At 41.6% G+C, this 25,585-nt stretch overlaps 1 pseudogene; it reads left to right on the top strand.

The window, feature by feature from the left end:
* Window positions 1–9,565: 9,565 nt before the first annotated feature.
* LOC137208033 (thioredoxin-like protein 1 pseudogene) overlaps window positions 9,566–25,585 on the top strand; it is a 43,503-nt pseudogene continuing 27,483 nt past the window's right edge.

Raw genomic sequence — 25,585 nt, 5'->3', positions numbered from 1 at the left:
CTAGCTATCTATTTTAGTCTTGGTAGTATATATATAAAAAACTAAAAATAGAACTACCATATGACCCAGCAATCCCACTACTGGGCATATACTCTGAGAAAACCATAATTCAAAAAGATACATATACCACAATGTTCATTGCAGGTCTATTTAAAATAGCCAGAACATGGAAGCAACCTAAGTGTCCATCAACAGGTGAATGGATAAAGGAGATGTGGCGCATATGTACAATGGAATATTACCAAGCCGTTGGGTTTGATATTTACTACTCTCTTTCTCGGGTCAAGGCTGCAGAGTATAAACTGGGCTCCAGCCAGGTTATAACCACTTTCCTTCAACAGTCATTTCCCAGGAACTTCTGTTTTCTGGAAGCGATTTTTAAAAATAGTACCTGGGAGGAAATCAACCATGCTTATGTTGCTGAGTGATTCTAATATGTTTGAGGGGGAGCACGGCCCATCCATGTTAAATCATTCACTGTTTGCAGAGAACTTCCTTTGGATGTAGATTTTCTTATTCTCCACCACCAGCAGCTATTTTTCTAGTCGCCTATACGTGTTTGCAAGTTTGTCTCCCTCAACTGGACTGTACACGAGTGGAGGGCCATGATCTTGCCTAATCTACCTCTGCCTGCCCGCGACAGTGCAGGGCAGTAAAGGGAGAGGGGAAGCCGGGCTCGTTTCAGTAGGGAAGAAGGAGGAGCCCTGAGGCGGGACTTCCGCTGCAGCGCCCTCTGCAGACCCCATCGATGGATGTGAATTCACCACCAGCTTGGCTTCCTTCCCTTCCCCCTCAAGTTTCCCCCATTCCTTTAAGGTCTCCCTGAAGCCCTTCCTGAATAAACCATTTGAACATGATTCTCGTCTCAAGGCTTTCTTCTGGGGATCACCAAATGACTTCAACCCAGAGGAAAGAGAATCAAAGCACTGGAAATATGCAAGTTAGTGGTTACCATCTTGTTTTAGTTAACGGTTCTCGATCTCCAAGGAGGAGAAACCCATTCACATTAACTTAGATGGAAAGTTTACAAAAGACTTAAATTCCAGAGGTACACTGTGGCCTTGGGGGAATTAGAAAGTCACCTTAAATGTGTTGGGGCCACACAGTCTCTCTTCTCTGATTCTCCTAGCACTTGTACTCATCTTTTTTGCTGCAGTTAATATTTTCTATGATGCTTTACTCTAATGTGCTGTGTTGGCACATGGCTGCAGCTTACTAAGGGAACAGAAGCCTTGCCCTGTCTCTACAGAGAACAAAATAATTCAGTCTCTTAGTGCCCTAGGTCCAAATGCCAGGGGGAAAATTCAAAACACCAGAATCTGATTAGCCCACCTGGGGCAGGTGTCTGCTCCATGACAATCAGATGTTGCCTCAGAAGCAGGGTCACCTGCCCCAACACAGCCACTTCTTCAACAGTACCGTGGACATGGGTGGGCTTTTTCAAGAGGGATTGTAGGCTCAAGGCAATGACTGACATCTTTAGGACAATAACAAGCCAAGACTTTTTTGTTTTGCCTTCAGACGTCTCAGTGTTGGCCCTGCCCTACCCTGTCAAGCATAGAGATCCCCACTCACTTGAATATGTTCCATCAACCTCGGTCCCATGGGCTTGTTCACCACGTATCAACATGCTAGGCTAACTCCATCTCCATGCCATCTGTCTCATTGGTCCTCAGATGATGCAGGCTTTGGCTTTGTTTCTACAAACACTATCCTTCCTTTATTTTCTACTTTCTCCATGAAGCCTTTCCCAAGAATTCCAATCCTCCCCTAATGCCAATGCACTATTTATACTTTGTCCATTTGCCCGTGTTGCATGGTAGAAGCAAGGTTATCTTCCCTATTCCGTAAGCCCCTCAAATCAGTGGGACATCATACTTCCTGTTTCTATTGCTTCCCCTACAGCATCATTCTAAGCATACAGTCAGCAACACACAGATACTCTGCCTCATGTATTGACTGAAGTAACTAAGCTTTTGTACGGCACTTACTTCAGTGACTTCCTCATAGCTGGAATAACAAGCCTTTGAATTACCGCCCCTCAGGTGGTACCACTGCAATGTGAGCTCGCTCTACTACCAACTGCCTGTATCTTCATCTCTCACCAGAGGGTGTCCTCCCAAACAGCAGGAAGCCACCCTGGATTCAGACACAGTAGACTGGACAGTCTGGGCAGTTAACCGCTGGCAGCCTTCCACCAGTGATGCTTAGAGGCAGGTGGATATATAACCCAAATCCCTTTCCCTCCATAAGTCAACTCTGAGTCTTGTACATCAGCTCCCAGAGTTTCCCACTGGGCTTGAGCTCTGGTCGCTCACGGTGGTAACTTGCTCCATTAGGCTGCCTATCCTTCCTGTGTCACCTCCACACCTCCCTGCTAGTGTTTCCTGGGACCGCCTCCCACGTAAACTACTTACACTTGAATTCTTGTCTAAGGGTCTGCTACAAGAGAGGGGACCTACACTAAGACAAGATTCAATAAATACTCATGATTGAAGGAAAAGGTGACTTTGCCTTCCCCCTCACAGGCCGAGAAGCCAGGCCAGGGGCAGGGTTGGATTTCTCAAGCCCAGGGAGGATAGAAGTCTCAATTTCCATGCTGTACCTCAAAAGTGGAAATACCCAGAAAGGAGAGGCTTCATGGGAATCAGTTTAAAACACAAAGCACTGTATCCTTGGGGGCAGCTGTGAAGTTCATGGTACCCAGCTAGGTCTAGAGAAGGCAGGTGCTGACAACACAGCTGCCCACAGTTTACTGGCCCAATTTGGGATGGGTGATATATATCTTGGCAGCCCAGAAGCCAGACCCCCATTTTTCCTGGTTTCCACTAATACATAACAGAGATGAACCGAGGAAAAATAATAACTACTCTTAGACTTTTTGCTAACCTTGATGGACTACATTTGACTTGAGTTATAAAATCAGAAAAATGTCCCCTCTCTTGCATCTTAAATTTTGGAAAAATTTCTACCTGCTAAAATAGTTTTCCAGAAATGAAGCGGACAAAAGCCATACAAATACTTCAAGGATGATGGGAAAAAGCAGTTACCCTGGATCAACTGGAAGGGCAGCTTGAACATTTCTGATGGTCGATTGCATAACCATCAAGTTCTTGAACATCTAACATGCTAGTCCTTTGTTTGCTGGAGGAATGCAATTGCTCAATGAAATGCGAAAGAACTTGGCAAGGACCGTTTTCATGATAATCTACCAAGTTCTTGCTTTAACTTGTTTGCTTAATCAAATGTCTACTTATGATCTCTTTGGGAGGTTCTAAATTTCGTTAGCTCTTTCCTTAAAGAGAAGTTAATCTACTCAGGAAGGAAGGCTTATTCATCATAGGTCAGAGAACATTAGCACTTCCTAATAATTAGTTCCAAGCCCCAGTTTCTAGACGACTAACCAGTTCAGCAAAATCCTGGTTCAGCAGAACCAGAACCTGTTTTCAGCAGAACCACTGCAACCAGTGCAAAATGTAATATCTCATTGAACTGTTTTGTCATTACAGTCCCAACGTTTGGCTATAGCTAAGCAACAATTAGACCAAATGATGCTTGTCTTTTCATTGAGGGGGATCTACAGAACAGCTCTCTGTCATAACTTTAATTTGAGATCTGCCCGCTATCCTGATGAAAGCCATCTTAATGAACTAGTGAATTTCTCATTGTCTTCTATTGTAAAAATGTACAGCAAGTTTCCTGCTCAGCTATGCATAATCAGAAGGTGAACACCCTCACTGCTGTGGACTTGAACCTGAATAAAAACTTTGTCTTCTCAGAAAGATGGCATGCTAGATGGATGAGGGGCTTTTAAAAGCCTTTAGTTTACAAATGAAGGATGTTTTCCCTCTGCACATTATCATGGTAGCTAGAATAATGGACCCTTCCCCCAAAATGTCCACATCTTAATCCTTGGAACCTGTGAATATGTTTCCTTACATGGCAAAATGGTCTTTGCAGATGTGATGAAGTGAAGGATCTTGAGATGTAGAGTTATTCTGGATTAGCTGGGTAGGCTCAACCTAATTACAAGCGTCCTTAAAATCACAGAATCTTTCTCTGTTGTAGTCGGAAGGAAATATGACTACAGAAGAATGGCCAAAGGCATGTAATCTTGCTATCTTTGAAAATGGAGGAAGAGGTCACAAGCCAAGGAACGTGGCTGGTTCTAGAAGCTGGAAAAGACAAGAAATAGATTCTCTCTTAGAGCCTCCAGAAATGATCACTGCCCTGCTGACACCTTGATTTCAGCCCAGTGAGTCCTGTATCAGACTTCTGATGTCCAAAACTATAAGATGATAAATGTGTGTTTGTTATAAGCCACTAAGTTTGTGGTAATTTGTTGCAGCAGCAATAAAAAACTAATAGAGTTATACTTAAATAATTCCTGGAAAAACTTAAGTAAGAAAAGAAAAAAATATATTATGGTAAAGTAATTTCTTCTCCCCCAAAATATCTAGAAGTGTGACTTTCCTTTTTTCTTTCCTTTGCCACCATCCAGGATTAATAGCTATTAACTCTTTGTGTTTGTGGCCTTTCGTTCTGTTTTGTAAAAAAGTACAATATTCATTACAGTTGAACCTCAGGTCCCCTTTAGCCATAACGCCAATTGCATTCCCTGACCCACTCCACCAATCCTAATCATATTTTAACATATATTTTTATAATCTATTAAAAATATTATATATAAATGTATAATCATTAGTGTGCACTTTAACTTTTTCCATATAATGTCATAGAATTAAGGGCTATTTGACAAAAGCTGGAAAACAGGACACAAAGTCACTACCAAAGATGATGCATCTTAAGAAAGAAAGAGAGGTCTAGCTGATAACTCCCTGGCTTCTCCCTGTTTTCCCTTTGCTTTCTATCTCCTGTCTCCTGGCCACATTTCTCACAGGCCAAATCCAGCCAGAAGCCAATTGGCTGGGAAGTCCGAGAAATGTAGTTTGCAGGATGAGCCCTCTGCAGTGCAGAAGAGGACAGGGAAGTGTGGAGAATGGAGCTGAAAGCAAGCTGGCAAATGCTTTGCAGGGTGTATGCTAGACTTACAATGAAGTCCTTTAAAAACCCTACAATTTTCAGCTTTCCAGAATGAGGGTCATATATTTTTGTTTTGTTACCTGTTTGTGCCAGAGGACCTTTGAATGCTTAAAAGGAAATTCTGAAGAAGTCCCTACCATGGGGAAGGGGGCCCAGTGGGACCAGAGCCCCCCAGTTGGCAGGTCCCTTGAGACTTGAGCCCTCTTTACCTTCTGCTGTAACTGTATCTTCCAGCTTCTGAGCGGGAAGAAGGATTCTAGAGTCATGATTTCTGGAAAGTGGGAGAAATGAAGCAAAAATGAAGCTTCCCAGGGTGGGCAGATTATTTCAATAAAAATATCAGACATATATAAATGAAAACATTGACAAGACAGCAACAAAAATATGCAATATGAAAAGATTTCTGGAAACAATCTATAATATCTCCTATTTTGCATTAAATAGGATATTTCCCTTTTTATTTTATTGATTGATTATTATTTTTTTTACATCTTTATTGGAGTATAATTGCTTTACAATGGTGTGTGTTTCTGCTTTATAACAAAGTGAATCAGTTATACATATACATATGTTCCCATATCTCTTCCCTCTTGCGTCTCCCTCCCTCCCACCCTCCCTATCCCACCCCTCTAGGTGGTCATATTATTTTTGATTATTATTACTTTTGGCCTTGCCACACAGCATGTGGGATTTTAGTTCCCCGACTAAGGATAGAACCCACGCTCCCTACAGTGGAAGCGCGGAGTTCCACTGGACTGCCGGGGAAATCCCTTTTTCTTTTCAAAATAAAATTTTCAGGAATTCATGTTTTTTTACCCTTCAACTAGAAGAGCATCACATAGACCAAGAAAACAAACCAAAGGATTGTTCACTGATCAAATAATAACATGAATAATAATCAAAACTGTTTAATTAGATTGTTCCAGACTTTTATAAGGAAAACTAACATCAGAGGGGTTGTTGACACATTTCTTCAATGTTTTTTCAGCGTAAAAGCTCACATCCTGAAAGCTCTCAGGTTCAGAGGTTTGATAAGCTCCACCCTATAGAGTACAAGTTGGGTCTTCAAATCACTATTTAGACAAACTATAGACCAGCACCATCCAATAGAAATAGAACATGAGCCATGTTCAAAAAAATAAAAGGTGGTGGGCGAAGTAAGTGAAGGGGGTCAAAAAAGGTACAAATTTCTAATTATGAAATAAGTCATGGGGATATAATGTACAGCATGACTATAGTCAATAATGCTGTGTTGCATATCTGAAAGTAGCTAGAAGAGTGGCTCTTGAAGAAAAACAAAAACAAAAACTGGTGAAATTAATATTAAGAATATTTTAAACTCAGTATATCAAAAATATTATCATTTCAACATGTAATCAATATAAAAATAAAATAATTTTGCTCTTTTTCAAACCTAATCTTTGAAATCTTACATGCGTTTTACACTTTCTCCATGTCTCAATTCAGATACTAAATTTTTATTGGAAATACTTGATTTGTATTCAGACTTTATAAAACATACAGTTGCTAAGAAAAATTCATGTACTCTGGTGGTTCCAAGCATACATTAAAAAAAAGTTCTTCAGTAACTGAATCAAGTATAAGTTTTTAATTTTAGATTAAAATTAAATAAAATTAAAAATTCAGTTTCTCACTCCTCACGGCCGCAGTTTCTGTGCTCCGCAGATACATGCGGCTCACAGCTCCTATACTGAACAGCAAAACACTCCATCAGAGACAAGGACTTGTCAAAGCCTGAGGTTTTTTTCACCTTTATAACTTTTTCATGCTACTTTTAGAGGTGACCTGTTTTTTCTTCATAAGGATTAATCTGAAGCCTTTAAGTAAAAAGTACCTGTGTTCTTGTTACTGGTGTCAATAAGGAAGCAATGGCTAGAGAAGAAGGGAAGCTTCATGTAAGAGTGAGAGGATGTTTGTAGGCCATCAAAGAAAGAAAAGCAGCCTAACTCTCCAGGGTCTTCTGGACAGAAAGAATGGAGGCCCCCAGAGCAGAAGAATGGGCTTGGAAAGTGACCTTGTTCACTTTCAGACAGGGCTCTTTGTCACAAATGACAGATACTTGATTCAAACTGGCTTTGACAATGAAGGTTCTCTGTGGGCTTAAGGAACTAAAAAGTCTGCAGGCTCTGTAATGAGAAGCTCAGGCATGGCTGAACCCAGGGGCTCAAATAATATCCTTAGGAATTGATTTATCTCAGTCTCTCAACATCAGTGCCCACTGTACTACTTTCAATCTCAGAGTTTCTCCAACAGTGGCAAGATGGCTGCCAGCTATCCCAACCTCATGTCCTGTTCTTCACATCCCTACCAGAGAGGATGCTTCTTTCCTAAAAGACCCAGCATAAGTCCTAGGGCTGATGGTCGTTGTCCTCTGCTTAGGTCACTTGATCATTTCTTAAATAATCCCCAGGCCTGATTGACTTTCCAACCTTGGAGATGGAGCGTTGGATCTGCCCACTCAAACCACATGGACTCAATGAGGGAGCGTGGTTCCCAGGGAAAATCAGGTTGCTGTCACTAGGGAGAGAGAGAAGCGTGCTGGGCAGGAAAAATCTTTTGTACGTCTAATCAAAACGCTTGGCAATGAGGAGGCTAGTTGGTTCCCCCCAAAATGATTATGGTTATTCAGATTTTATGTGGCTTCATTAGAAATACTGTATCATCTGTCAGGCGTTCCATCTCCTTTTTCCATTAGTCTTTTGGGAGTCCACACCTTTTTCAAGTTACTTAACCTTGAGGAAGTTGTTTAACCTCAGTGTGCTTCAGAGTTTCCATCTGTAAAATGGGGACAATAATAGGACCTACCTATCACATTTATAATAAAAATTAAATAAGCTAATATGTGTGAAATATAAGATAGACAATTTATGAATAGAGTCTGGCAGATGACAAGTTCTAAAATTTTCCACTAAATAAACATGCAAAAATGTGATATTATATACTTCCCTTAGAAGATCCATTGCCTTCTCAAATGAGTTCATATATGGCTCTTTCTGTCAAAGTAGGTTTCAGAGAGAGGAGAGACAACGGAAAATGTTTATTGGATCAATGAATGAATCCTATTGTCAGAGTTAAGGATGTATATACTTTTTTTTTCAAAGGCATACCTATGTCCTTAAATACAGTTTGCCTGTATTGTGATTTCTCTCTTAGGAGCATATGTCAGAGTTTAATTAAATTTAAACCAGTGCATTCCTCCTGTCAAAGACACTCTGACTCTGGTTAATGTAATGGCACCAAGGAACAATCTGGGTAATTTGATCATCATGAGGAATTGTCTCCATCTCTATTCTATTCTTATTGTCCCAATACTTGGTTTAATCAAGTTATAAGAATTATGGTAAATGGGGTTTATCTGGGAAAATACTCCTTGAGAAATCAAGGGACCATCTCCAGTTACCTCTGCTGGGGAAAGCAGGACTCAGTTCCTACTTGGGGGATGAAAACACCCAGACATGGAGGGAGATTGAGGTTACGAATTGCCTGAGACCGAGACTCCTGAAAATGCCGAGTTGATATCTGATGAGGAGGTGAGCCTCAAAATCCTTTTTTGCTGGATGCGTTCAATCAGTAAAAGCCACCCACGAAAGGTGATTCAAGGTACAACATGCTTTGCCTTCCCTAAAGGACTAGTCCCCTGTATCCATCCCTTCCCTCACACCTGGTCTAACATGACCACCCTGAGGCCACTTCACTGCCTAGGCACTGCCTTCAGTAGACCCTTGCCTGTTCCAAGCACATTTGCCACCTGCAAGGACACACATTCACATCCTGGCCCCCCACCACTGTCACACAGATAACATTATTAGATCACCTCATTCCTCACCCCTCACTGTACCCATACCCTTCCCTAAATAGCTTTGCAGGTCCTTCCACTAGAAATCTTGCTTTGGTCCCACGTGGGCTTACTTTGGCCAGTGGAACATGGACAGAAATGGCAGTGAGTCAGTTCTGAGCCTACACACAAAGAGGCAGCACACTTTCTGCTTGCTTCTCTTGTGCAGAGTTCTGCCACATCATTCCTCTGGCTCCAGAAGAGTGAAACATGTATGGAACAGAGCCACCCTGGCAAATCAGCGAAACTGTGAGCATGACAATGCATGTTTATTATTAGCCATTGAGATTTGGGCTGCTTTGTTACATAGTATGGCTCAGTTATAGTTGACTGGTAAACGAGCTACCAGCCAAGAGGGAGCAAGGAAGGCTCTGAGAGTCTTGGCCACAGCAGGTGAAGTTTTCTGCAGGGGTGGCAGAATTTGTAGCATCATCATTGCAGCCATTCCTTATCCCTCCTTCCTTGCTTTCTGTAATTACAAAATCTAAAAAGTGAAATGCCCAAGTTTCCAGAATGTTTTACAGCTGGGCCATCTGAGCCAGTTCTAGTCAACGACATAGAAGTAGAGATTGGCAGGGGACTCCTGAGAAAACTTTTGCTGTTTGAACACAAGAGAGACTTCCTGTGCCGCCCTCCTCCCTCCTTCCTGCCTCGGAGGCAGTCGCGATGCCCGAGTCCATAGCAGCCAACTTGCAACCAGGAGGTGAGCAGCATGAGGTTGAAAAACCAACAGCTTGAGGAAGGCAGGAAGAAGAGGAAAAAATCCTGGGTGCTTGGTGAGATTGCTGAATAGCTGAACCAGCAGCAACCAATGCCTATCTCTGGTTTTCTTTTAACGTGAGATACAATCAGTGTCCCTTTTGTTTAGACCCCTGTTAGTTGGGGTTCTGATATCTAAAGTGAAATGCATTCCCCGATGATATGCCTATTTTCTGGTTGGACTTGGGTCTGGCCCAGTCTGTTTACATCAGAAAGATGATGCTGCTTCCTCACTGGGTATTGGAGGAGCTGAGATAGAAGGAAACTCCAAAGGTTCGTAACCATTGTGGGGAAGGAAAGGGAAGCAGCAGTCTTAGCTTTTGACATCAGATAGGAGTCCCCTAGGAACTGAGACAGGGGAAGCTTTGATTACTTCTCTCTCTGTCCTGACCCATTTGATCCATTAAAATCCAACCCACCCATCGTTCTTAGCCTGTTCCATGAAGCTTTCTCGAATTCCATCCAGAATGACTCACTACTTTCTCTGAATTCCTCGAGTTGTTTGCTTGCTTGTTTATTTCAGCCTATGTGTGCCCCTCAGTTGACACATCACACTTGGCTCTGCATGAGTCTTGCTGTGTATGTGTCTTATCTTCCCTACAAGGATAGTGTCTTAGTAGCCCCTGCAGAATCTCTTGTAGAACCTAGTAGACACTGGTCGGCATGCATCAGGCCTTTAGAACTAGTGGTAACTATGAATCAAATAAAATGCATATGAACTTGCTTTATAGCAAGCCTAGCATCACATCCAGGTTTGTGTGTGTATCTGGAAACCTAATTAGGGATTGGCAGCAAAAACAGTTCGGTTTAGAATACCCTCTACTATAGAGGAAGCAGATTAAGAAAGAAATGAGGGGACAAAAGAGAGGAGAAATAAAGAACAATCCAAAGTCACCTCCGAAGAGACCAGAGTCTGTATAATTTATTCCCTCTTGGGAATGTTCCTATCAGAAGTTCTGATGACAAAGAGTCAGCAACCTGGCATGGTTTTGCATTTCTATCCTGTGCCTTAAAATATATGTTGGATCGTTTAGACTTTTTAGCGTCCACTTTAGTTAAAAAGAAGAGGGAAACTTTAATCTGGGCAGTGCCTGAACTCATAGTTAAGAAGTGGGGTGGTACGGTCTCGGACTAGGTTCCCCAGAAGCAGGGCAAATGGCTTATGTGGGAAGTGATTCCAGGAAACACAGGGGAGATTGTGGAAATGGCGGTGATGGGAAGGAAGCGAACATGGGTGGGTTAATGAGTAAGTTACACCTGTGTGTACCTGGATCTTGGTCCTGGCAGGGAGCTCTGTGTAGACCCCACCTCCAAATTGTTCCACTATGTAAAAAAAGTCACTAAACCAGTGTTGGAAGAAAATATTATTTTTATAAAAGGCTTTGGTTGGTAGGCTTGGAGTTACTTTTTTGGGTTCCTTATAATTGTCTAAACTTTACGTATTTTCCATGATGAACATGCATCACTTTTATAAGTTCCTCACAAAATCTTTGAGAAAACATGTCACTCATTACCAATAATGATTCCAAAATGATTTTGCTGACTTGACCCATCTGAGTCTCTGCTGTTAACTTCTGTTTAGCTCAAGGGTACCAGCTCCCAGGAGGTTAGCATCCTCAGCTCTGTCCTCCTCATTCCCCAAGATGTCCATGTCACACTCCCTCCCACCAGTATGCATTCATTCTTTTAAGAAAATACAGAGGCCCCGCTGTGTGCCGGGCACTGCCCTAGGCACTAAACAAAACCAGACATTGTCCCAGCCCTCATGGAAGGAACTGAGTAATAAAATAAAGCAAAATTTAAAGATTCTGTCTTTCAGAAGCACTGTGCAGGAGTGTTTTTTTGTGGGAATTCTATGAGGTCCCAGTTCTCCGGGAAACTATAGTAGGAGATTTAGATCCAACGGGGAAGCTGCCCTTAGGAAGTGAGGTTGAACCTAAGATCTGAAGGGTGCAGAGGAGTTAACCGGGCAAATGTTAATTGCATTTCTAATGTGCGCATGGGGTCATCACGTTGGGGTCTTGGGACGCTACGTTCAAACCTCTGTCCTCAAAGACATAGCCATCTAATTGTCAGCCTACAATCAAGTTTCCTAAAATAACAGAGAGAAAAAAAACCAAAACAAAACATTGTTGGATCAAGTCCCCCAGTGTCTATAGGAACATGTGAGAGTTCAAAGGAAGAGGCAATCAATAAGGCGAAGTAGACAGGAAAGCCGCTTTGGAGGAAATGTAGCTTGGGTTCAGGTTTTATGCCAGCAACAAGGAAATGTTCCCACGGAAGGGGAACAGCACACACAAATGCTCAGAGAGCTCCATGTCAGGGATCCTTCTATTGAATGGTGAGATGACCAGCAAGATGAGAGTATCAGATAGGTATTAAGTGGAAGAGATGGCCTGTCCTTGGAAGCCGGGTAAAGATTCTTGGACTTGATGTGATGGGAACTAAGGAGCAAAGACTGCCAAAAGACAGGCATTACCTACAGGAGGATTGATGCCGCTGACTTTACCCCTGGGAAGGAGGGGAGCCAGAGAGGCTGGCCACAGTGATCCAGACAGCAAGAGAGAGTCTGACAAGGAGGACCTTCTTCCTTGTATCCATGGTGAACTAGGATTTTAGAGGTTCACGGAATTTTTAGCCTCTGAAAAAGAAATTTCTATTAGAAAGGGAAGCATCATTATATTACTTGATAGAATTGGTCTCATCTCATTTATTTTATCCATCTTTCTCTTACAACCGAGGAAATATACTGAAGCCCAGCCAATTTCTTTCCTTTCCCAGAAGCTCTCCACAGGAAGGAGACCATATTTGCAAGTCATCTGGGACTCAGCCCTTCTGGAGCACACCCATGGAGTGGGAGACCCCACTCCTGCTCTAAGGAACACCTCTTCCTGATCTGTAACCTTCCCAACTCACAAAAGTTGCTGCCAGGGGCTTCCCTGGTGGCGCAGTGGTTGAGAGTCCGCCTGCCGATGCAGGGGACACGGGTTCGTGCCCCGGTCCGGGAAGGTCCCACATGCCGCGGAGCGGCTGGGCCCATGAGCCATGGCCGCTGAGCCTGCGCTTCCGGAGCCTGTGCTCCGCAACGGGAGAGGCCACAACAGTGAGAGGCCCGCATACCGGAAAAAAAAAAAAAAAAAGTTGCTGCCAGCCGTGGTGGGGTGGGAGCGAGGGCAGGAAGTATATGTCATGCTGACAAAGGGTCTTCATTGCTGGAGGGGGCTGCAGAGGCATAAGGGCGGGTCTGAGGGATCTCTTCCCTAGCAGAGGCTGGTGGACCAAGTGGTGCCCATTCTGCCCCATTGCTTCCCATGACCAGCAGTTCCTCTGGCTAGATCATACCTTTTTAGGCCATTTTCTACCATGTCCCCCTACTGAGACAGCCCCTCCTGTGTTCTAGATCTCTCCAGGAAAGGTGAGTTTCTAAGTTCTACGGTGTTTTGTCTTAGTGAACACTTAAAGGGCCTTTTGAGCAACAGTAGAGGAATCAGCTTTACCCCTGCTTCAGCGCACACTGTAAATCCCCAATCAGGACAGCGCTAGAATTTTCTATACGGGACACATTAACAGGTGGCAATCTGGAACTTCGTTCAAAACTCTATTTGCCTACAAACATGCTGTTTGTATTTTGATTTTATGTTTACTGGGGCAGCACATGGAAGTAATGGGGTACGACGGTCCACAGCTTCCAAGCTTGTTCCTGATACCACCCCTGAGCCCTACAACTAGGCTTCTTTTCAGTTACAGACTCTCATAAAAAGTCCTACACCCTCATCTGTACTTTCACACCAAGGACAGACAGAGACTTGCATGCAGAAATCATTTACAGTGAATAAATTGGTCAATTAATTATCTAACTTCCCTACAGAGCTGGCTACTGCCTTCTCGTGGGAAGGTGAACACCTGCTGAGAAGGTTCTCAGGAATCAGCTTATGCCCAAACACCCCACCCAGAACAGACCTTTCAGCTCCCTCCCTGGGGCTTCTCTCAGAAACAGGAGTTTTTCTGGATCTCTGACGCCCTCTAGTGGCTGTCTCAGGCTGTAATCCTGCCTAAAGTCGGCAGCCGTTCCACCTCCTCCTAAAAATACGACCAGCCCTGAATTTAAAAAGAAAGGAAGAAAAAACACATATCCTTTCTTCTGCTTCTCCTAAGTGCAAAAAAGAAAGTTTAGGGATGTCTAGTTTCTGACACCGTCAAGGTTCACCTGGCCTCTTAACATTGCCCTGGTTGGTTTGTGTTTTAAAACTTTGATAGCATCTTGCTGCCTGCTCTGTACCCCAAATGGCTTTCCCCTTGCCCCCAATATATACTTTATTTCGTCTTTATGTTTGTTTCAGAGCATCACTGAGTGTCTTTTTCTCAAAAAAAAAAAAAAGAAAAGAAAAGAAAAGAAAGAAAGAAACACAGGAATGGCTTAACTGTATCCTTTAAGTTGAGGAGGGCAGATTTCCCTGCCCGACACACCAAGGTGCCCTCGCAAAGCCTCTGCGTGATTCCAGGCTCCAGGGGCATCACAGTGAGCCTTGGCAGGACCAGGGATGCTGCTGTCTTTTTTGACTTTGGTAGGTAGGTGTGGTTTGAAATTGGCTACATTGGTCATTTTTATGAATCGATTTTTACAAACCCATGGGAAGTGTTCCTAATATAAATAGCCTGCGTTATTCTTGTATCACCTTCATCTGACCCCTAGGAGCGCTAAAGAAAAGCCCATCACACTTACCTGGCCTTCAGCCCGAAGCAGACAAATAAGCCACTGACCAGGATGAGACTGGAGGAGGAGACAGCACATCTGCTGCCACTTCTATTCCCTTGGCTGAAAGGAAAAGACGAATATTTGCTGGGCTTGTTCTGTGTACTGACCATTAAGTATCTCATCTAGTGGGGCAGGTATGACCATCTCCATTTTACAGACGAGGACACTGAGACACAGAGTTAAATGGTTTTCCCAAGATCACATAACTATGTAAGAGGCAAGGTTAAGATTCAAACCCGGTTCTGACTCTCTTTAAGGCCCACTCTTTACCCAACTCTTGCCTCTTATCTTACTTAGCTTTGGGTTTCAGATCCTTGCCTCAGAGTCTATGTGAATGGTGCCTTCTGGAGTTGAGCAGTGTGCAGCCTGCAGGTCTGTCCAGAGTGGCTCAAATTTGGATTGGCTTGAAACCCTCCCATGACCAGATTCTAAGCCTGGCCTGAAAACTAGAGTCTTGCTGCTCAAAGTGTGGTCCCCAAAACTGCATCATCAGCGATACCTGGGAGCTTCTTAGAAATGCAAATTAGTGACCCCCACCCCAGACCCAGTGAATCACAAACTTCAAGGTTTGAGATTAGAAATGTATACCCAGCTCTTCTCAGCTTTGATGTGCACTCAGATCACCTGGGGGTCTTGTTGAATGCAGATTCTGATTCAGGAAGGCTGAGGAGATGGTGCTGAGCTTCCGCTTCTCTAACCAGCTCCCAGGCAATGCCAACACCGTGAGCTACATTTGGAATAACATGCCCCTAGATCAATAATTCTCAAACTTGAGTCTGCATTCAAATCACCTGGAGGGTTGGTAAAACAGATTACTGGGGCCCCATCCCAAGGAATTCTGATTCAGATGGTCTGGGATGGGGCCCAAGAATTTTCTTTTTTAACAAGTTCCCTGGTGATGCTGGTATAGGGACCCTATAGAGAACCACCATTCTAGCCTATAAGAACTTCCTTCAGTTAGACAATTAACCCCATGCCTTTTGGCTTTGCATTTTCATGAGGCCCTACTTAGTCCTCAAATCCTGGCATCCTGGCATCTTTTTTTTTTTTTTCATCCTGGCATCTTAGAGCTGAAAATAACTTCATAGACCAAAGGCAAAGCCAGGATGAAGCAGCCAGACTTACTCTATTCAATGTTGTTCCTCTGCATCCTGCTGGCTCTGAAGCTCCATAAATTTTCCAGCCTCTAGCAATTACAGTGTTTATGGTGAGCTCTGCATTTCAGGCCAGTTTTGTAAGCACTTGAATCCCTATCAGACACATATGTCATTGGCAAAATCCATAAAAACTCAGGGCCCTCCTACCTCACGGCTCTGTGAAAAGAGGGCTTTGGAAAAAACCAGCAGCCAGGCTGGCAGCCATGGTGGAGAGAAAACGCAGCAGCTAGCAGGCAAACCCAGACAAGGTGATTCAGCACAGAGGCCCTGGAACAAAGTAATAAACCAGGATACTGACGGCTACTGGCACTCACATTCTGCGGGGCAACCCTGAGAAGGTCATTTACTCTCTGTGCCAGAGAAGATGCTTTTCCTTAAGGTAAACAATACTCTCATTCAAGGAAATACATGCAAGAGGTGGTCTCATATAAGGACTTAGATCAGTTAGTTTCTGTTATCTGACGAATCACCCAATACTTAGAACAACCATTTATTAATGCTCATGAATATTTGAGAAAAAGTAGTACTGTATATTTTCTTGAAGCCTAGGCTTGGAACTGGCATGCCATCACTTCCACCATATTCTATTGGCCAAAGCAAGACCCAAGACCAGTCCACTGCTGGATGGGAGAAGCTGTAACATCACATAGTAAAGATGTAGAGGAAGGTGGAGTTTATGGCCATTTTGCAATCTACCACAGAAGAGTTTTCTGAGTTTGGGAGACCCTGAGACAAAGATTCCAAAGCCAGTGGTTTCAATGGTTACTTGGAAAGTGAAGGAAATACTGGTAGGGGCGTAGGGTTTGAGATCCAGAGGAAAGCATCTGGTGAAGTGTGCGTAACCCGGCCAGCCAGCACTCTCATAGATGGAGCTGAATTCCACTGGAAAACTCTGGGAGTGTTGGACACATGCCTTTTTGTTATCCTACCTGAGAGAAGGAGCTAAGATATCTATACATCAATTCCTAGCAGTCATTTGTTGAGGACTGCTCCTAGGGCACAGGGGTTCCCCGTTACTTCAGCCTCCCAGACTGGGCAGAGTGGTCCCAGAGGTATGCAGGTCCTGGTAGCTGTGCACCGAAGATGTAAGTGTAGGGAGATATAGGGACACCAACAGTAACTCCTGCAGTGCAATGGTGATTAAAAAAAAGAAGAAAAAAACCCCTCAAGCTTTGGTTTTAAGTTCTTCTGGTAATAACATCTTTTCTTCCCTGTTTTAAAGTCTATTTGCTTTATTTGAGGTGATGCTTCATTTCTTTTTCTGGCTTGGTTGGAACACTAGATAGCGTCATATCAAGTTGTCCTGCAGCTCCAGAAACAAAAGGGAACTGAACAATTCACAGCATGAGTTGAGAACAAAGAGTCGTGTCTGCTGTAGCAGTGCTGGACCACTTCAGCTCTACCAAGAACATCACTCTGTCTGAACTTGCCCTGTGCAGCAACGTCACAAACCATGGGGGGCCAAAGCACAAAGGGCAGGCAGAGGTCACGGACATTTTCTAAGGTATGGGATTCCCAAAATCCCTGTAAGGAAGCCGTAGGGAGAATGAAACTTTCTACCCCCAGAAAGGTCTTTGAACTGTATGAAAAATGGGCTGAAAGGAAAAACACTAAACTTATAGTAGAGATTTATTTTGGGAGGTGGGAGTGGAGAGGGGATAGTAAATGATGTTGAAAGTGAGGGTTCAAGTTATTTAACATTTTATTTTAAATAGTTACCACAAATGAGACAAAATGTCAGCATTGACCAATTCTTTGTAATAGATACTAGGTAGTTGCCATATCATCATCTCCTTTACTTTTTCTTAAATTTCAAAAAAGCGTGTTGGGGGCAAGGCGGGGTGGGGGCAGAGGATGTTCTCCTGTAATTAGCAAGGTCTGGTAGGCTTATAGAAGTAACACTGATCTGTTTCTTGAGTAACATTTGATAAATACTTCCCCTTACTGAACCTTCATTTCCTTGTTCATAAAATGAAGATAATAATAGTAGCAACATCAGGGGCTAAGCCTCAGATGATATACCCTACTGCCCAGCGTGGTACCCCAAAGGAAATGGTCCCTCAGAAAATGCTCACTGCTCCCTTTATCCCTCCCCTGATGCGCCGCATGGATTAGGATCCCCTCACATGGAGTCAAACAAGACAATTGGCTAGTTACCTAGATAAGGCTAGAAACAGAAAAATCTTAAATAAAGCCTTATCCTGACTCCTCTGAGTCCAGGGACAGCGTTGGTCTAAGAAAAAAGAAAAAGAAAACCCTTGCGGGAATGGCTAGAGAGAGACAACCCCCTCTTGTGGAGACAGGGATTCTGGAATTTAGCAATAAGTATTTTCTAAATTTTCTCAAGTCTTTAAAATCTTCTACCTTGAAGGGGCACTAACCTAGTTCTAGAACAGACCTAGGTGCCTTGGTAGGACTTGTAAAGAGATATTTCTCCTTTGAGTGTAATGAGGATTCTTGATTTTTTTATACAAATTAGAGAAAGCCCATAGCCAGCCTTAACAACACAGAATACCATGAGGAGAAGAGAGAGAGAGGGACATAATGGGCCAGTAAGAGTGGAAGATATGGAATGTGATCTATTAAATGAGGAGTCAGAGCCTGACCTCTAGGAGAGAAGGCTTCTCTGGCCTCTCTACATCTTGCCTGGGAAGCTGAGGGAAGTCTTAGAAGGGAATGCAGCATTCCTCGGAATCTTGTTTTATCTGGGATTCTCTGAATCTGGAAAAGATTGTCCTTAAGCACAGACTGAGAAGCCATTGGTCTGGGCTTGCTCTGTGCAAGGGTTACAAATAATCTCAGTCTTCTCTACACTTCAGGGTCTGCAGGAGGGGTGTGTATGTGTGTGTGTGTGTTGTGTACAGGGCTTCCCATTCATTCTGTATCAGTCACCTATTACCACAACAGTGCTGCATAAGAAACCATCCCAAAATTAGTGACTTGAAACAATAACTGTTTCTTTAGCTCATGAATCTGAGGCTTGCAATTGGGACTGAGTTGAGCTGGGATGTTCTGGTTTCAGTTGGGCAGACACTCTCTAAAAAGAAAGAAAATGCTAAAAGAAGAAACCCTAGAACATCAAAAACAAGGAAATACAGTAACCAAAATTATGAGTAAAGACAATAGAATTGCCTTTTATTCTTGAGACTTCTAAATTATATTTGATGGTTGAAGAAAAAATTATAACATTGTCTGATGTGGTTATCAAAGTAAGTAGAGGAAATGTTTAAGAAAACTATATTATGAACAGGAGGATAAATGGACATGAAGAGAGGTAAGTTCGTCTACACTTCATTCAAATGGGTAAAATGATGACAACAGTAGACTGTGATAAGTTATATATATACCTAGAGCAACCAGTAGAAAAAAACTACACAAAGAGATACACTGTTGATGAACACTACAGATAATTCAAATGCAATTCTAAAAAAAAAGTTTAAGTAACTCATATGAAGGCAAAAAATAAATCATAAATGGAAAACAGAGAATAAACAAAAGAAAAATAAAATGGCAAACTTAGTCCCTAATATATCAATAAGTACATTAAATTTAAATGATCTAAATATACCAGTTAAAAGACCTTGGCAGAGTGAACTAAAAAACATAATCCAAATGTATATCATCTACAAGAAACTCACTTAAAATATAACAGTACACACAAGTTGAAAGTAAAATGATGGAAAGAGATATATCATGCAAACAATAATCAAAGGAAAGCAGGAGTGGCTAATGAATGACAGACAAAGTAGAATTCAGAGCAAAGAAAATTACCAGAGTCAGAGAGAGAGATTATATACTGATGAGAGGGTCAATCCACAAAGACATAGCAATGCTCAGTGTGTATCCACAAGGTAACAGAGATGCAAAATATGTGAAGCAAACCTGATAAAAGTGAAAGAAGTATAATCCACAATTATAATTTCAGACTCCAACACCTCTCTTTTAATATTTGATAGAACAACTAGACACAAAAATTGGCAAAGATACATGAGAGTTCAACCACACCATCAACCAACAGGATCTAATCAACATCTATAGAAGCATCCCCCCAACAATAGCAGAGTACACGTTCTTTTCAAGTGCCCACAGAACATAGAGAGACCATTTCCTGGGTCATAAAACAAACCTCAACAAATTTAAAAGAATTGAAATCATACGCAGTGTGTTCTAACACAATGGAATCAACCTAGAAATCAAGTCACTCTCCTTGTTCAAATTTATTTGTAAAATGAAATTGACAAAACCTGCCACAGTTACCTCCCAGAGTTGATAGTAGAGGTAAATTAACATTAACTGAAGAAGAAACTTTACAAATATAAGAACCAAGTCTATATATAAATATTAGGCATTTGAAATCTTTCATTATATAAATAGATGCCTCAAAGTCCATCTCTCCTGGTAGTTCAGGAACATAATTACCTCACTAAGACTAACAGCTAATTTCATTTTCATCATCAGTCTTTAATCCCAGTAATATAATCAAAGAACGATCTTGGACAAGAGAAGAGAAAAAACTGATCTCTTTTCCAGTCCTATAACTCACTCAAGAGCCAGGAATATGCCAACAGTTTCCCCTCCTGCTGCAAAGGATATTGTCAAATAACCTCTCCTAGTCTGTGTCATAGAGCACAGATCACTTTAAGATATTTTAATATCTTTTACTATTTTGGTTTGAAGAGATTGCACAGAGTTTATTCCCTGGCGTTTATGTGAGAGGAAAACCATTTGACTATTTATAGCCTAAGGAGACAGAAAGGATAAAGCACATTTTGGTTATCATTGTTTTGGGGACAGAGGGTAGGGATTATTTAATCTATTGGAAGCATTTGGAACTACTGGGAGGCTTTATGCAGCAATTAACTTTCAGTTATTCAAATAACTGGATGAGTTTCAATTATTTCTAAACTAGCTTTTTCAATGAAAGGATGTATAAGCTCATTTAACAGGAAATTTGATAGGAGTTGGTTGATCCAGAATCTCAATATTGTTATCTGGAGCTTAGGTTCTCTACAGTCCTTGGCTTTGCTATTCACATGGTTGGTTTCATTTTTTTAAGTTGTCCAAGGGACAATGGTGGATTCATCTGCCTTCATTCAATTATGGAAAGAGAGAATAGCTTGCTCTTAAAAGCAAGGCAAAACTTCCGCAGATGACACCAACAGCCCTCTCATCACATGTCATTGGCCAGAACTGGGTCACATGACTTTTCACAACCAATCACAGACAAGGGGGGGGGTGAGATAACCCTTAATACAATCAGATTCACTCCTGAAGCTGATGGGATTCCTCTAAGTCATATGGGCTACACGAGGATGGGGCATCTGAAAAAGAGAGTTTCTGTTAGGAAGGAAAAAGGAGATAATGTGTGCTGTGTGGGCAGCTGGCACTCAGTAACTCTAAGTATGTTTCTAGGAGGAGAAAACTCAAACAGACTATAACAATGAAGTGACCTGATTGTCTCACTGAACTGAAGGAGGCCACAGCTGGCAAGGCTTGATCCAGCAGATCAAATAATGCCATCAGGACCTGGCTTCCCCCTCTCTCTGCGCTCTGCAGTACTGGCCCCTTCCTCCACATAGTGGTCTCCTGCCCATGAAAAGCTACTGCAGATTTGAAGCTTGAATTGCTCAACATGGTGGGTTGGGGGAGGGGTGGAAGAAAGAAACCAATTCTAATAGTTCCAGTAGAAGACTCTTCCTTTTGCCAGAATACTCAAAAAATAGCTCTTCATATCTCATTGGCTTTGATGGGGGCATGCACCCAACCTAAACCAATTACTGTGGCCCTGCAGTGGAATAGTTTGTCTAGTTTAATTCCAATCATAATCTCTGTGTGTAAGGGTGGGCCAACAGCAGTAAACAACAACAACAACAGCAATAACAAAAAACACGCACTAAATCCATTGGTTTAACCCAGTAAGATTTATTTCTTGCATTCATTCAGTGTGGGTGGACAGAGTGACTCTAATCCACACAGTTATTCAGGAACCCATGTTCCTTTTAAATGCAGCTTTGCCCTGGACATCAGAGCGGATGTGAAAAATAAATGAAGAGATGGAGAGAGAGACATGCTCTTGCTCCTCATTTGGCATCCACAGCCATGACAGAAATGTGACTTCATTCACTCCTGCGCTATGACCACTTTGTCTTAATTCAGCCAAAGGGACTAAATGACATATTTCTGAGAACTCTGATGCTAAATGGTGAAAATATAGGGTAGGGTTTGACTTTTCTAATTTTGAATCTTTCTTCAAACTAACTGTGAAGCTTTATGTAAGTCAAAGTCTTGGGCCCTTGTTTCCTTATTTCTGAAAGGAAATAAAGTTGTGTAACCTTGGGCAAGTTACCTTATTTCTGTGTCAGCTTCCTCATCTGTAAACCCCTCACTTGAAGTCAATACTACTTTACTCATAAGGTTGTATATGAGTCTTCTAGGGCTGCCATAACAAAGTATCACAGAGTGGGTGGCTTAAGCAACACAAATGTATTTCTCAATTTATGGAGCCTAGACATCTGAGATCAAGGTGTCTGCAGGGTTGTTCCTCCTTGGTTTGAAGATGACCATCTTCTCTCTGTGTCTTTACATGGTCTTTACTCTGTGCATGTCTGTGTCCTTGATTGCCTCTTCTTATGAGGATACCAGTCATATTGGATTAGAGCTTATCCTAATGACCTAATTTTACCTCTTTAAAGACCCTATCTCCAACTACAGACATTCTGAAACTGGAGGATAGGATTTCAACATGTAAATGTGGGGGAGGGAGACACAATTCAACCCATCATAAGTTGATATGAGGCTTAAATAATTTAGTACATGTTAGGGCTTAAATCTATATAGTAGGTATATGCACTTAACATGAGCTATAACAATTATCTTATTTTTTTACAGTAGTAGCAATACATGTAGTAGCAGTGGTATTTGAAGTAGTATTAGCATCCCTAGAAGCAATACAGAAAAGGGAAAACGGCTCATTACAAAGGAAAGGGAAAGATACACTTTATTTATTTATTTATTTATTTTAACATCTTTTTGGAGTATAATTGCTTTACAATGGTGTGTTAGTTTCTGCTTTATAACAAAGTGAATCAGTTATACATATACATATGTCCCCATATCTCTTCCCTCTTGCATCTCCCTCCCTCCAACCCTCCCTATCTCACCCCTCTAGGTGGCCACAAAGCACCGAGCTGATCTCCCTGTGCTATGTGGCTACTTCCCACTAGCTATCTATTTTACATTTGGTACTGTATATGTCCATGACACTCTCTCACTTTGTCCCAGCTTACCCTTCCCCCTCCCTGTATCCTCAAGTCCATTCTCTAGTAGGTCTGCATCTTTATTCCCATCTTGCCCCTACGTTCTTCATGACCTTTTTTTTACATTCCATATACATGTGTTAGCATACGGTATTTGTTTTTCTCTTTCTGACTTACTTCACTCTGTATGACAGTCTCTAGGTCCAACCACCTCACTACAAATAACTCAGTTTCGTTCCTTTTTATGGCTGAGTAATATTACATTGTATATATGTGCCAGAAGCATTTTGTCAGAAGCATTCTTCTTCTGTCAGAATTTCTTCTGTCATTCTTCTTCTGTCAAAATTCTGTCAGAATTTTGTCAGAAGCATTCTCTGCGTCTTTACCCATTCATCTGTTAATGGACACTTCAGTTGCTTCCATGTCCTGGCTATTGTAAGTAGAGCTGCAATGAACATTTTGGTACATGACTCTTTTTGAATTATGGTTTCCTCAGGGTATATGCCCAGTAGAGGGATTGCTGGGTTGTATGGTAGTTCTATTTTTCCTTTTTTAAGGAAACTCCATACTGTTCTCCATAGTGGCTGTATCAATTTGCATTCCCACCAACAGTGCAAGAGGGTTCCTTTCTCTCCACACCCTCTCCAGCATTTATTCTTTCTAAATTTTTTGATGATGGCCATTCTGACTGGTGTGAGATGATATCTCATTGCAGTTTTGATTTGCATTTCTCTAATGATTAATGATGTTGAGTATTCTTTCATGTGTTTGTTGGCAATCTGTATATCTTCTTTGGAGAAATGTCTATTTAGGTCTTCTGCCCATTTTTGGATTCGGTTGTTTGTTTTTTTAATGTTGAGCTGCATGAGCTGCTTGTAAATTTTGGAGATTAAACCTTTGTCAGTTGATTCATTTGCAAATATTTTCTCCCATTTTCAGGACTGTCTTTTCATCTTCTTTCTGGTTTCCTTTGCTGTGCAAAAGCTTTGAAGTTTCATTAGGTCCCATTTGTTTATTTTTGTTTTTATTTCCATTTCTCTAGGAGGGGGGTCAAAAAGGATCTTGCTGTGATTTATGTCATAGAGTGTTCTACCTAGGTTTTCCTCTAAGAGCTTGATGGTCTCTGGCCTTACATTTAGGTCTTTAATCCATTTTGAGTTTATTTTTGTGTATGGTGTTAGGGAGTGTTCTAATTTCATTCTTTTACATGTAGCAGTCCAGTTTTCACAGCACCACTTATTGAAGAGGCTGTTTTTTCTCCACTGTGTATTCTTGCCTCCTTTATCAAAGATAAGTTGACCATATGTGTGTGGGTTTATCTCTGGGCTTTCTATCCTGTTCCATTGATCTATATTTCTGTTTTTGTGCCAGTACCATACTGTCTTGATTACTGTAGCTTTGAAGTATAGTTTGAAGTCAGGGAGCCTGATTCCTCCAGCTCCATTTTTCTTTCTCAAGATTGCTTTGGCTATTCAGGGTCTTCCGTGTTTCCATACAAATTGTGAAATGTTTTGTTCTATTTGTGTGAAAAATGCCAGTGGTAGTTTGATAGGGATTGCATTGAATCTGTAGATTGCTTTGGGTAGTAGATTCATTTTCACAATGTTGATTCTTCCACTCCAAGAACATGGTATATCTCTCCATCAATTTGTATAATCTTTAATTACTTTCATCAGTGTCTTATAATTTTCTGCTTACAGGTCTTTTGTCTCCTTAGGTAGGTTTATACCTAGATATATTATTCTTTTTGTTGCAATGGTAAATGGGAGTATTTTCTTAATTTCACTTTCAGATTTTTCATCATTACTGTATAGGAATGCAAGAGATTTCTGTGCATTAATTTTGTATCCTGCTACCTTACCAAATTCATTGATTAGCTCTAGTAGTTTTCTGGTAGCATCTTTAGGATTCTCTATGTATAGTATCATGTCATCTGCAAACAGTGACAGTTTTACTTCTTCTTTTCCAATTTGGATTCCTTTTATTTTTTTTATTCTCTGATTGCTGTGGCTAAAACTTCCAAAACTATGTTGAATAATAGTAGTGAGAGTGGCAGCCTTGTCTTGTTCCTCATCTTAGTAGAAATGGTTTCAGTTTTTCACCATTGAGGACGATATTGGCTGTGGGGTTGTCATATATGGCCTTTATTACGTTGAGGAAAGTTCCCTCTATGCCTACTTTCTGTAGGGTTTTTATTATAAATGGGTGTTGAATTTTGTCAGAAGCATTCTCTGCATCTGTTGAGATGATCATATGGTTTTTCTCCTTCAATTTGTTAACATGGTGTATCACATTGATTGATTTGCATATATTGAAGAATCCTTGCATTCCTGGGATAAACCCCACTTGATCATGGTGTATTATCCCTTTCATGTGCTGTTGGATTCTGTTTGCTAGTATTTTGTTGAGGAGTTTTACATCTATGTTCATCAGTGATATTGGTGATATTGGTCTGTCATCAGTGATATTCTGTCTTTGTGACATCTTTGTCTGGTTTTGGTATCAGAGTGATGATGGCCTCATAGAATGAGTTTGGGAGTGTTCTTCCCTCTGCTATATTTTGGAAGAGTTTGAGAAGGATAGGTGTTAGCTCTTCTCTAAATGTTTGATAGAATTCACCTGTGAAGCCACCTGGTCCTGGGCTTTTGTTTGTTGGAAGATTTTTAATCACAGTTTCAATTTCAGTGCTTGTGATTGGTCTGTTCATATTTTCTATTTCTTCCTGGTTCTGTCTCAGAAGGTTGTACATTTCTAAGAA

This window comes from Pseudorca crassidens, chromosome 15, assembly GCF_039906515.1.
Source record: "Pseudorca crassidens isolate mPseCra1 chromosome 15, mPseCra1.hap1, whole genome shotgun sequence".
NCBI lineage: Eukaryota > Metazoa > Chordata > Mammalia > Artiodactyla > Delphinidae > Pseudorca > Pseudorca crassidens.
Note: the sequence above shows the minus strand (reverse complement) of the source record. Positions and strands in the feature narration are given on the sequence as shown.